Raw genomic sequence first — 11,841 nt, forward strand, 5'->3', positions numbered from 1 at the left:
TTTGACATATTGTTCATGGCTACAGATTCTGCTCCTTTAATAAGCTATGAACAAAAAAAAAATCTACCAAAATTCTCCACATTTGTGGACCTGGCGTTCTTCATATGTAGGTTTGAGTGTTACAGGATACTTTAGAACAGTAACACTCAAACCTACATAATAACAACACCCGGTCCACAAAGTATCTTGTTTTTTATTTCTTCATTCTCTATTTCTTTTCTTTTCTTGCTCACCCAACCATGACCTCATGTTTGTTCTCATTCTTATGTTGTTTACTTTCATTTTTCTTTTATTTCTCTTAATTTTTCTGAGGCAGGTCCAGGCTCTTATGGAACTCAGCTACATTGCCATGGTTGTTCACAAACTCAAGGGAATGATTTTTTCTTAGCTTCTCAACTTTTGGGATTAGAGGCATGAGTCACCACACAACTCAGAGGTACTTTTGACATCCACAAAATCTGGACATTTCAGATGCAATAATGCTTTATTCACACTTCTTATTTTTTTAGTTGTACAATTTGAGTGGATTTAATGAATGTAGAAATAATATTATTAGGTTATTTTCCCCAAACTTCAATTGAAGTTAAGCATTAAACCATTTAAAATGAAGTAGCTGTTTGGATCTGTTGGGATAACAGACTTTCATTCTGTGATTATTACACCTGAAATACTATATGATGTATTCTGAAGAAGTAAATATTTTTAGGGTTTATACATAATTACAATTATTGAATTGGTACCAGGAAGAAGCGTTTAATGGGTTGAAGTTATAGTTCTTTTCCTTCCTATATCAAGCACCCTTAGACTCATTGTAAAGTAACTTTCTTATCTATCTATCTATTTATTTGATTTGACAAAGAGTCCTATGTATCCTGTGGGTATTTGGCTGGAAACACTGAGGGTTCCTCAAGGGGAAGTTAGGCACAGCAGCTGTAGCTACAGCTGTTCATTAAAGGGCTTCTCCATGGTTCCTCATGGTATGACCCCAATTACATGAGAAAGTCCATGAGTTTTGCAGGCTTTATTTTCATGGCAAATGTAGATGGATCTGGATGTGCACCTCCCTGAAACTCAGGGCAGACCTGAGTTAAATAGGGAGGGAGAGAGAGATGGGAGGGGCTGGGGAAGAATGCTTAATTGGCTCTGCCCTCTGGCCTTAAGGTACCTCATTAGTATGTAAATCTCTCTAGGGCCTGAGGCATGTTCCTCATGACTGATGGCCTTAGACCTCTCTGTGGGAGGGCTGAAGCTAAATGAAAAGAACCAGGGCCTGGGAGCAGAGCCAAACTCCTGCTGTCCAATAAAAGTCTATGGGCTACAGGCTTAATGCTCAACCAAGTACCCAGTTGCTTCTCACAGCCCACTGCCCCACAGTATCCCAGGAAGGTTTCAAAATTGCTTTGTAGTAAATAATAACATTAATTTTTCTTTCTTCCTCCACTTCCTGAGTTTCTGGATAATAACTGTATAACAAAAAACCTGATTGTGAGTATTTCTCAGGATCAAATGTAGGACTTTGTACACACTAGGCAGTAACTTCAACAGCTGAGCAACGTATCAATACCTGTATGTCTCACTTCTTATCAAGCATATATCTCAAGTTAATTGTTGTTCTTGTTTTGGTGGGACCAATCCAATAATATCACTGATCTTCAGTCATTTGATATAAATATTCAGACCAGGACATGTATGTATAAGTGCTCTGGGTTACCAGAAAGTCTTTCACCCTTCTATCAGGCTGGTTCTTATTTGTAGTGGAGATTAGGTGAAACAAAAACAAACAAACAAGAAAATAAAAAACCCAGATATATAAATATGATAAAGTCTCTAATTCAGAGTTCATCTTTTAGATTAGAACATAGGACTATCTTTTTCTAAAGTCATTGCTTAATTTAGACCTTGGGAACTAAATATATAACAGTTTCGTTCAATATGTAAGGTGAAGTTGATTCAATACTATTGGCATCTAAATTTTAGGCTAGAACAAGGAAGTAGGCTTCAGACATGAAAATGACCTTGGGCTAGGATAGGGAATTTGGCTCAGATACTTTGGTCATCCTGATAAGCATTTAGAAACAGATCTCATGGGAATGTTCATGTAATTGGGTTGAATGCCTTGTTTTTTCTTTGACTATTTGTGTTTATTATCTTGCTTGTTCCTTGACTATTCGCATCTATTTTATTGCTAGACACTCAACCTAGCATTGACCTTAATACATGCTTATAATCAAAACGATATGAAAACATAAAGAAAGAGGAGGTATAGGATAGGTGGTTCTAGGAAGGGGAAATAAAAAGGGGGATGACATCTGTATTGTAATTAAATAAAATATTCAATAAAAGTTTATAGACACATATTCAGCATATATAGTTGTGTATTTTATAAAGGCATTTTGTGAAAGTATTTAATATTATGTCAAAAATATTATTTAACACTATGTATATGAAAGGAGTGAATTGGCCTGAGCCAGGCTGACTCTGTGACAGGCTGCAAACAAGCAGTTTAGGTGATCAGGCTTGACTTTCTTCTTCCCAGAACTGGACAAATCAGTTACTGAAACAACAACAGGCTTACATAAAAGAGATCCTTCTCCAGCTTCCAAAAGGACAGTTAGCCAAGTTTTTGGCCAAGAGGTCAAGTGGTACCTCTGCTTGATACAAAGCAAGAATAGGTAGTCTGAATCATAGCATCACATACCCCCCCCCCGAGATAAAACCCACCAATCAAGATATAGATCACCTCCCCTCCCTAATGTTCTTCTTTTTGGCTTTAAAATTGATTCTGAAAATTCAGTCAGGGTTCTTCCAGATGGATGAAATTGGGCCCTACATGTAGGGATAAATGTTTTTTTGCTTTTGTATACTATTTGAATGTAAGGTATTATTATTCAGTGATATGTGAACCCTAGCATATATACACACCATTTTCTCTTATCTTGACTCTTTTTCTACTCATCCTTCTTCTCTCATAGTGTCTCATCTCTATCACTCCATATATATTAGTGATTTTATTGTCTATATAAAAATTTGCATCTCACAAATTTTACAAAATATATCATTTATCCTTTGTGAGTATAAGACTCACCAGTGGCAGCCACTAAAATGGACATACAGTGATGTAATTCTATTCTTCTTCATGACTAAATTACATTTTGTACCACATTTTCTTTATCCATTAACCTATAGACAGATGCCTAGGCTGATTGTATAACATCCTTAGTCATTACAAAAATTCAAATTAGAACTACACCCAGATTTCTTCTCACACCAGTCAGAACGAATATCACTAAGAAGCAGGAAACAATAAAATGTTGTAGAGAATGTGGGAAAAGAAATCTGTAGACTGGTAGTGCAAAATAACAATCTCTAACTATATTTTCATATATTACAACAATATAGTTTATTGCAAAAAAGAATATATATATATAACATATATATAATAAAATATATAACAATATATTTTATTGCCTTTGTGTTTGTTTGTTTGTTTGTTTGTTGTGAGATGTTATCATATAGCTCGAGTGGGCCTTCAACTCAGATAATCTCCTTAATAATGCTGAGATTAGAATCAAGGACCACCATACCTATCATATATATCATCTATATGTTATATGTTTTAGTTATTTTTCATTTATGATTTCTATTGTGTTAGCATGATGTGTGTGCTTAGATGTGTGGAAGCCACACAGCATGTGTGTGGTTGAAATGACAATTTTGTGGAGATGATTTTCACCTTGCACAGGTATAGGTTTCTATGCTTGAAATTAAGCTGTCTGGCTTGCAAAGAAAATGTCTTACCCACTGAAGTATCTCACAGGATTTAAAACAAGTCATTTTACTTTCAAAGAGATATAATGCACTACCATGGATGTTTTCTGTGTTGTTCCAGCAGATTCAGCCCTCTAGACCATTTTTCTTCAACCTGTGGCCTTATGATCATCTTACTAACCTAATATCAGTCTTCAGATCTTACATTTGCAAGGTACTGTGAATATTTTCCATGGCACATAGTACTTGGAGACCAGTTCATGATCACCAAACGTGCTAGAAAATGTACAGGTGCTTTCCGGATCCATCCCGTAGCTGAGGCAGACACCCAGCGGCGTCTGCACCCTTGGGGAGACTGTATCCTCAGACATCCCTGGGAGGCCAGTGTCCTCAGGGAGGCAAGTAAGGCCAGTGGCGCAACGCCCTACGCCCCAGACCCACAGCTGGGAGTAGGAAGCTTGCAGGACCCCCCCTACAGGCACCCAACCCCGCCCCTGCAGAACTCCACTCCCCTTCTGCCCCCTCTAGATCCATCACGGTAGCTGGAGTAGACACCCAGCAGGGTCTGCACCCTCATAGAGACTTTATCTTGAGACATCCCTGGGAGGCCAGTGTCCTCAGGGAGGCAGAAAGCCAGAGGGTCTGCACTCTTGTGGAAACTGTATCCTGAGACATCCCTGAGAGGCCAGTGTCCTCAGGGAGGCAGATAGGGCCAGTTGCATACCGCCCTACGCACCAGAGCCACAGCTAGGAGTAGGAAGCTCTCAGGACAACCCCCCTCCAGGTACCCAAACCCTCCCCTTGTGGAATTCCACCCTCCCCTCTGCTCCTTTCCAGATCCCGGGGGCAGGAGCAGGCATCCAGTGGGTCTACACCATTGTGGAAACTGCATCCGGAGTCAGCCCAGAGAGGTCAGTGTCCTCAGAGAGGCAGACAACCAGTGGGCCTGCACTCTTGTGGAAACTGTATCCTGAGACATCCTAGAGAGGCCACCGACCTCAGAGCAGGGGACACCATACCCAGAGTCATCCTAGAGGAGCCATGGAACCCAGAGCAGCAGTCACCTTATCCTGAGACATTCTAGAGGAACCACTGCAGAGCAGCGAACATCTAGTTGGTCTGCTCTCAAGAAGACAACTTACCCTGAGACATCCTAGAGGAGACACTGCACTCAGAGCAGCTGGAGCTCAGGATAACAGGATCACAGAAACAGCTGGACCCTGAGAAGTTCTGACATAAGCAAGATAACTGGAAAGACAGTTCCCAGTCAGAAGCAAAGAGAGAGGGTAACACTAGAGTTAACCAAATGGCAAAAAGCAAGTGCAGGAACATGAACAACAGAAACTAAAGTTACTTGGCATCACCAAAACCCAGTTCTCCCACCTTAGCAAGCCTGGAACACCACATCACACAGGAAAAGCAGGACACAAAATTAAAATCACTTCTCATGATGATGTTAGAGGACTTTAAGAAGGTCATAAATAACACTCCAATAGAATTTGAGGCGAACAGAGGTAAACAGGTAGAAGCCCTTAAAGAAATGCAAGAAAACACAACCAAACAGGTGAAGGAATTAAACAAAACTATCCAGGATCTAAAAATGGAAGTAGAAGCAATAAAGAAATCTCAAAAGGAGACCACCCTGGAGATAGAAAACCTAAGAAAATGACCAGAGGTCATAGATGCAAGCATTACCAACAGAATATAAGAGATAGAAGAGAGAATCTCATGTGCAGAAGATACCATGGAAAACACTGACACAACTGTCAAAGAAAATGCAAAATGCAAAAAGCTCCTAACCCAAAACATTCAGGAAATCCAGGACACAATGAGAAGACCAAACCTAAGGATAATAGGTATAGATGAGGGGGAAGACTCACAACTTAAAGGGCCAATAAATATCTGCAACAAAATTATAGAGGAAAACTTCCCTAACTTAAAGAAAGCGATGTCCATAAATGTACAAGAAGCCTACAGAACTCCAAATAGATTAGACCAAAAAAGAAATACCTCCCATCACATAATAATCAAAACATCAAATATACAAAACAAAAAAATACTAAAAGCAGTAAGGGAAAAAGGTAAAGTAACATATAAAGGCAGACCTATAAGAATTACACCAGACTTCTCACCAGACACTATAAAAGCCAGAAGATCCTGGACTGATATCATACAGACCCTAAAAGAACACAAATGCCAGCCCAGACTACTTTACCCAGCAAAACTCTCAATCATTATTGATGGAGAAACCAAAATATTCCATGACAAATCCAAATTTACACAACATCTTACCACAAATCCAGCACTTCAAAGGATAATTGGTGGAAAACTCCAACACAAGGAGGGAAACTACAACTTATAAAGCAACAAAGTAATCAACTAACAATCCTAAAAGAAGGTAGCTATACAAATATAACCCCACTGCCAATAACAAAAATAACAGGAAACAACATTCATTTTTCCTTAATATCAATGGACTCAATTCTCCAATAAAACGACATAGACTATCAGATTGGATACATAATCAGGCCCCAACACTTTGCTGCATACAGGAAATGCACCTCTGTGAAAAAGACAGACACTACCTCAGAGTAAAAGGTTGGAAAACAATCTTCCAAGCAAATGGTCCCAAGAAACAAGCAGGAGTAGCAATTCTAATATCAAATAAAATCGGTTTTCAACCAGAAGTAATCAAAAAAGATAAAGAAGGACACTTCATATCCATCAAAGGAAAAATGTACCAAGAGGAACTTGCAATTCTCAAATTGCAATCAAATTGCAATTGGGAAATTGCAATTCCCAAATGCAAGGGCACCTACATACATAAAAGAAACTTTACTAAAGCTTAAAGCATACATTGTACCCTACACAATAATAGTGGGAGATTTCAACACCCCTACTCTCAGCTATGGACAGATCATGGAAACAGAAACTAAACAGAGACACAATGAAACTAACAGAAGTTATGAACCAATTGGACTTAACTGACATGTATAGAACATTTCATCCTAAAACAAAAGAATATACCTTCTTCTCAGCACCTCATGGTACTTTCTCCAAAATAGACTGTATAATTGGTCACAAAACAGGCCTCAAAAGTACAAAAAGATCAAAATAATTGCCTGTACCTTATCAGACCACCACGGACTAAGACTAGTCTTTGACATGGACAAAAACAAAGGAAAGCCCACATACACTTGGAAACTGAATATTGCTCTACTCAATGATAACTTGGCCAAGGAAGAAATAAAGAAAGAAATTAAAGACTTTTTAGATTTAAATGAAAATGAGGACACATCATATCAAAATTTGTGGGACTCCATGAAAGCAGTACTAAGAGGAAAAATCATAGCTCTAAGTGCCCACAAAAAGAAAATGGAAAGAGCATACATTAATAACTTGACAGCACACCTGAAAGTGTTAGAACAAAAAGAAGCTAATATACCCAAGAGGAGTAGATGGCAGGAAATAATCAAACTCAGGGCTGAAATCAACCAAGCTGAAACAGAAAAAAACTATACAAAACATCAACAAAACCAGGAGCTGATTCTTTGAGAAAATCAACAAGATAGACAAACCCTTAGCCAGACTAACCAAAGGGCACAGAGACAGTACTCAAATTAATAAAATCAGAACTGAAAAGGGAGACATAACAACAGAAACAGAGGAAATTTTAAAAAATCATCAGATCCTACAACAAAGGCCTATACTCAACAAAATTGGACGATCTGGATGAAATGGATAATTTTCTAGATAGATACCAGGTACCAAAGTTAAACAAGGAGCAGATAAACCATCTAAAGAGTCGTATAACCCCTAAAGAAATAGAAGCAGTCATTAAAAATCTCCCCACCAAAAATAGTCCAGGGCCAGATGGTTTTAGTGCAGAATTCTACCAGACCTTCCAGGAAGACCTAATACCAATTCTCTTCAAACTATTCCACAGAATAGAAACAGAAAGAACAATACCCAATTCATTCTATGAAGCTACAATTACACTCATACCTAAGCCTCACAAAGACCCAACAAAGAATGAGAACTACAGACCAATCTCTCTTATGAATATTGATGCAAAAATACTCAATAAAATTCTCACAAACCAAATGCAAGAACACATCAAAGCAATCATCCATCATGATCAAGTAGGCTTTATCCCAGAAATGCAGGGATGGTTAAATATTCAGAAATCCATCAATATAATCCACTACATAAATAAACTCAAAGAAAAAAATCACATGATCATCTCACTAGATGCTGAGAAAGCATTTGACAAAATTCAACATCCCTTCTTCATGTTCAAAGTCTTGGAAAGATCAGGAATTCAAGGCTCATACCTAAACATAGTAAAAGCAATATACAGCAAGCCAGTAGCCAACATCAAACTAAATGGAGAGAAACTTGAAGCAATCCCACTAAGATCAGGGACTAGACAAGGCTGCCCACTCTCATCCTACCTATTCAATATAGTACTGGAAGTCCTAGCTAGAGCAATTAGACAACAAAAGGAAGTCAACGGAATACAAATAGGAAAGGAAGAAGTCAAAATTTCATTATTTGCAGATGATATGATAGTATATTAAGAGACCCTAAAACTTCCACCAGAGAACTCCTAAACCTGATAAACCACTTCAGTAAAGTGGCTGGATATAAAATTAACTCAAACAAATCAGTAGCCTTCCTATACTCAAAAGATAAACAGGCTGAGAACGAAATTAGGGAAATGACACCCTTCACAATAGTTTCAAATAATATAAAATATCTTGGAGTGAATATAATCAAGCAAGTGAAAGATCTGTATGACAAGAACTTCAAGTCTCTGAAGAAAGAAATTGAAGAAGATCTCAGAAGATGGAAAGATCTCCCATGCTCCTGGATTGGCAGGATTAATTTAGTAAAAATGGCCATCTTGCCAAAAGCAATCTATAGATTCAATGCAATCCCCATCAAAATTCCAAATCAATTCTTCTTAGAGAACTACAGACCAATCTCTCTTATGAATATTGATGCAAAAATACTCAATAAAATTCTCGCAAACCAAATCCAAGAACACATCAAAGCAATCAAAACACATCAAAAGCAATTTACAAATTTATTTGGAACAACAAAAAACCCAGGATAGCGAGAACTATGCTCAACAACAAAAGACCTTCTGGGGGAATCACCATCCCTGACCTCAAACTATACTACAGGGTAATAGTAATAAAAACTGCATGGTATTGGTACAGAGACAGGCAGGAAGATCAATGGAATAGAATTGAAGACCCAGAAATGAGCCCACATACCTATGGCCACTTGATCTTTGACAAAGGAGCTAAAACCATCCAGTGGAAAAAAGACAGAATTTTCAACAAATGGTGCTAGATCAGCTGGAGGTCAGCATGTGAAGAATGCAAGTAAATCCATTCATATCTCCTTGCACAAAGCTTAAATCCAAGTGAATAAAAGACCTTCACTTAAAACCAGATACACTGAAACTAATAGAAGAGAAAGTGGGGAAGACCCTCGAATACCTAGGCACAGGGGAAAAGTTCCTGAACAAAACACCAGTGGCTTATGCTCTAAGATCAAGAATTGACAAATGGAACCTCATAAACCTGCAAAGCTTCTGTAAGGCAAGGGACATTGTCAAGACAAAATGGTAACCAACAGATTGGGAAAAGATCTTAACCAATCCTACATCTGATAGAGGGCTAATATCCAAGATATACAAAGAACTCAAGAATCAATCCTCCAGACAACCATATAACCCTATTAAAAATGGGGTACAGAGCTAAACAAAGAATTCTCAACAGAGGAAACTCGAATGGCTGAGAAGCACCTTAAGAAATGCTCAACATCCTTAGTCATCAGTGAAATGCAAATCAAAACAACCCTGAGATAACACCTCACACCAATCCGAATGGCTAAGTTCAAAAACTCAGGTGATAGTAGATGCTGGCGAGGATGTGAAGAAAGAGGAACACTCCTTCATTGTTGGTGGGGTTGCAAGCTGGTACAACCACTCTGGAAGTCAGTCTGGCGGTTCCTCAGAAAATTGGACATAGCATTACCTGAGGACCCAGCTATACCACTCCTGGCATATATCCAGAAAATGCCCCAACATATAACAAAGACATATGTTCCACTATGTTCATAGCACTCTTATTTATAATAGCCAGAAGCTAGAAAGAACAAAGATGTCCTTCAAACAGAGGAATGGATACAAAAAAAAATGTGGTATATCTACACAATGGAGTATTACTCAGCTATTAAAAATAATGAATTGGAGAAATTTTTAGGCAAATGTATGGATCTAGAAATTATTATCCTGAGTGAGTTAACCCAATCACAAAAGAACACACATGGTATTTACTCACTGTTAAGTGGATGTTAGCCCAAAAGCTTGGAATAGCAGAGACTCAACTTGCAGACAACATTAAGCACAAGAAGAAAGAAGACCAAGAGGGGATGCCTCAGTTCTACTTAGGACGAGTAACAAAAATACTCAAGGGAGCAAATAGGGAAACAAAACATGGGACAGAAACTGAAGGAGGAGCCATCAAGGACCATTCCACCTGGGTATCTATCCCATGTGCAGACACCTAAGCTAGACACTGTGGATGGCTGGAAGTGCATGCTGTCAAGAACATGATATAGCTGTCTCCTTAGAGGTCTGCCAAAGACTAACACATTCAGAGGACGATGCTCACAGTTAACCACTGATATGATCAAGGGTTTCCCAATGGAGAACTTAGAGAGAAGACTGAAAGAGAAGAAAGGGTTTGTGACCCCAGGAGGAAAGCAACAATACCAAACAACCAGAGCCCCCCAGGGTCTAAACCACCAGCCTGGGAGCACATAGGGAGGGACCCAGGACTCCAGAGGTATATGTAAGGAAGGATGGCCTTGTTGGGCATAGGTGGGAGAGGAATTTCTTGGTCCCATTAAAAAACAAACACAGAATGGGGGAGGGGAGTGAGGGTGGGGAAGGGATAGTTGGGGGGATAGGTGTAGGCACTGCCTCACAGAAGCATGAAGAGGAGGGATGGGATAGGAGGTTTCTGGGTGGTGGGAGGAAGTGGAGTAAGGGGATAAAATCTGAAAGGTAAATATAATACCCAATTTTTAAAAAGAGAGAGAGATGAAAAAGGAAAAAAGAGAAAAAAGATAAAAAACCTCCAATGTCCTGGAATTCTACCTGGATGCAGTGAAGACACAGTGTCAGAGGCTTATCAATTTATTCTTCCCCCTACCCCCTCCTAATATCTCAACTTCCATAATCAGCTTGAAGAAGTTAATGAAGAGTCAGCGCCCCTATTCCCTGGGCTTCGGGACTAAGGTGGTTAATATTGAACTGTCTTTCTAGGGAAAAGTAGAGGTTTTGTTGGAACAGGGAGGATTAGCTAGGATTTATTGCATAGCCACAACCTATTGATAGAAATCTGTATAATTAGTATCAAGATGAAGTTATAATTTCTTAAATGATACAAAATTTACTTTGATTTCAAATTTATGGTTTTTATTGGTACGAGTTTCTTATTGATATAAAAATGAGATGAATATTGGTATTCTCATGGGCATTGTGCCTGTATAATACTGGCTTAGACCCAGTTCTTCTTTAACTTTTAACAGATTTGAGATGGTTAGCCTGTGGGTTAAGGGACTATAGCAAATTCATGGCTTGGAGTTTATTGTTAGGGTGTTCTCTATGTTTTATTTCGAAATAGCTGAGAGAAGTTAACAGACAACAGTCCAGGTTACCTTACCTAGATAGTTGGTTTTCAAAATGTCAGAAATCCACAGAATTGACGTTACAAACATTTCTATATTAATGTTTATTTTGGTTAGAGACTGATCCTGAAAGCTTCCTGTCTTGGATTCTAAGAAGAAATTGAGCATCCTTGGAGTTACTCCAGTTGTGCAGAGACAGCCACAAGGCAAGAATTGCCTCTTTCCATCTACAGACATATTACTGTCCAGAAAAAGACACACTTGCAGAATAGTTGACTGATTATATCTGCCAAGACAGAGTAATCAGGCCTTAATAATTCTGCATCACCAAGGTCTGTCAGATGATTCTGGGCCAGAAGGCTG

The sequence above is a fragment of the Arvicanthis niloticus genome, chromosome 19 (assembly GCF_011762505.2).
Source record: "Arvicanthis niloticus isolate mArvNil1 chromosome 19, mArvNil1.pat.X, whole genome shotgun sequence".
Lineage (NCBI taxonomy): Eukaryota > Metazoa > Chordata > Mammalia > Rodentia > Muridae > Arvicanthis > Arvicanthis niloticus.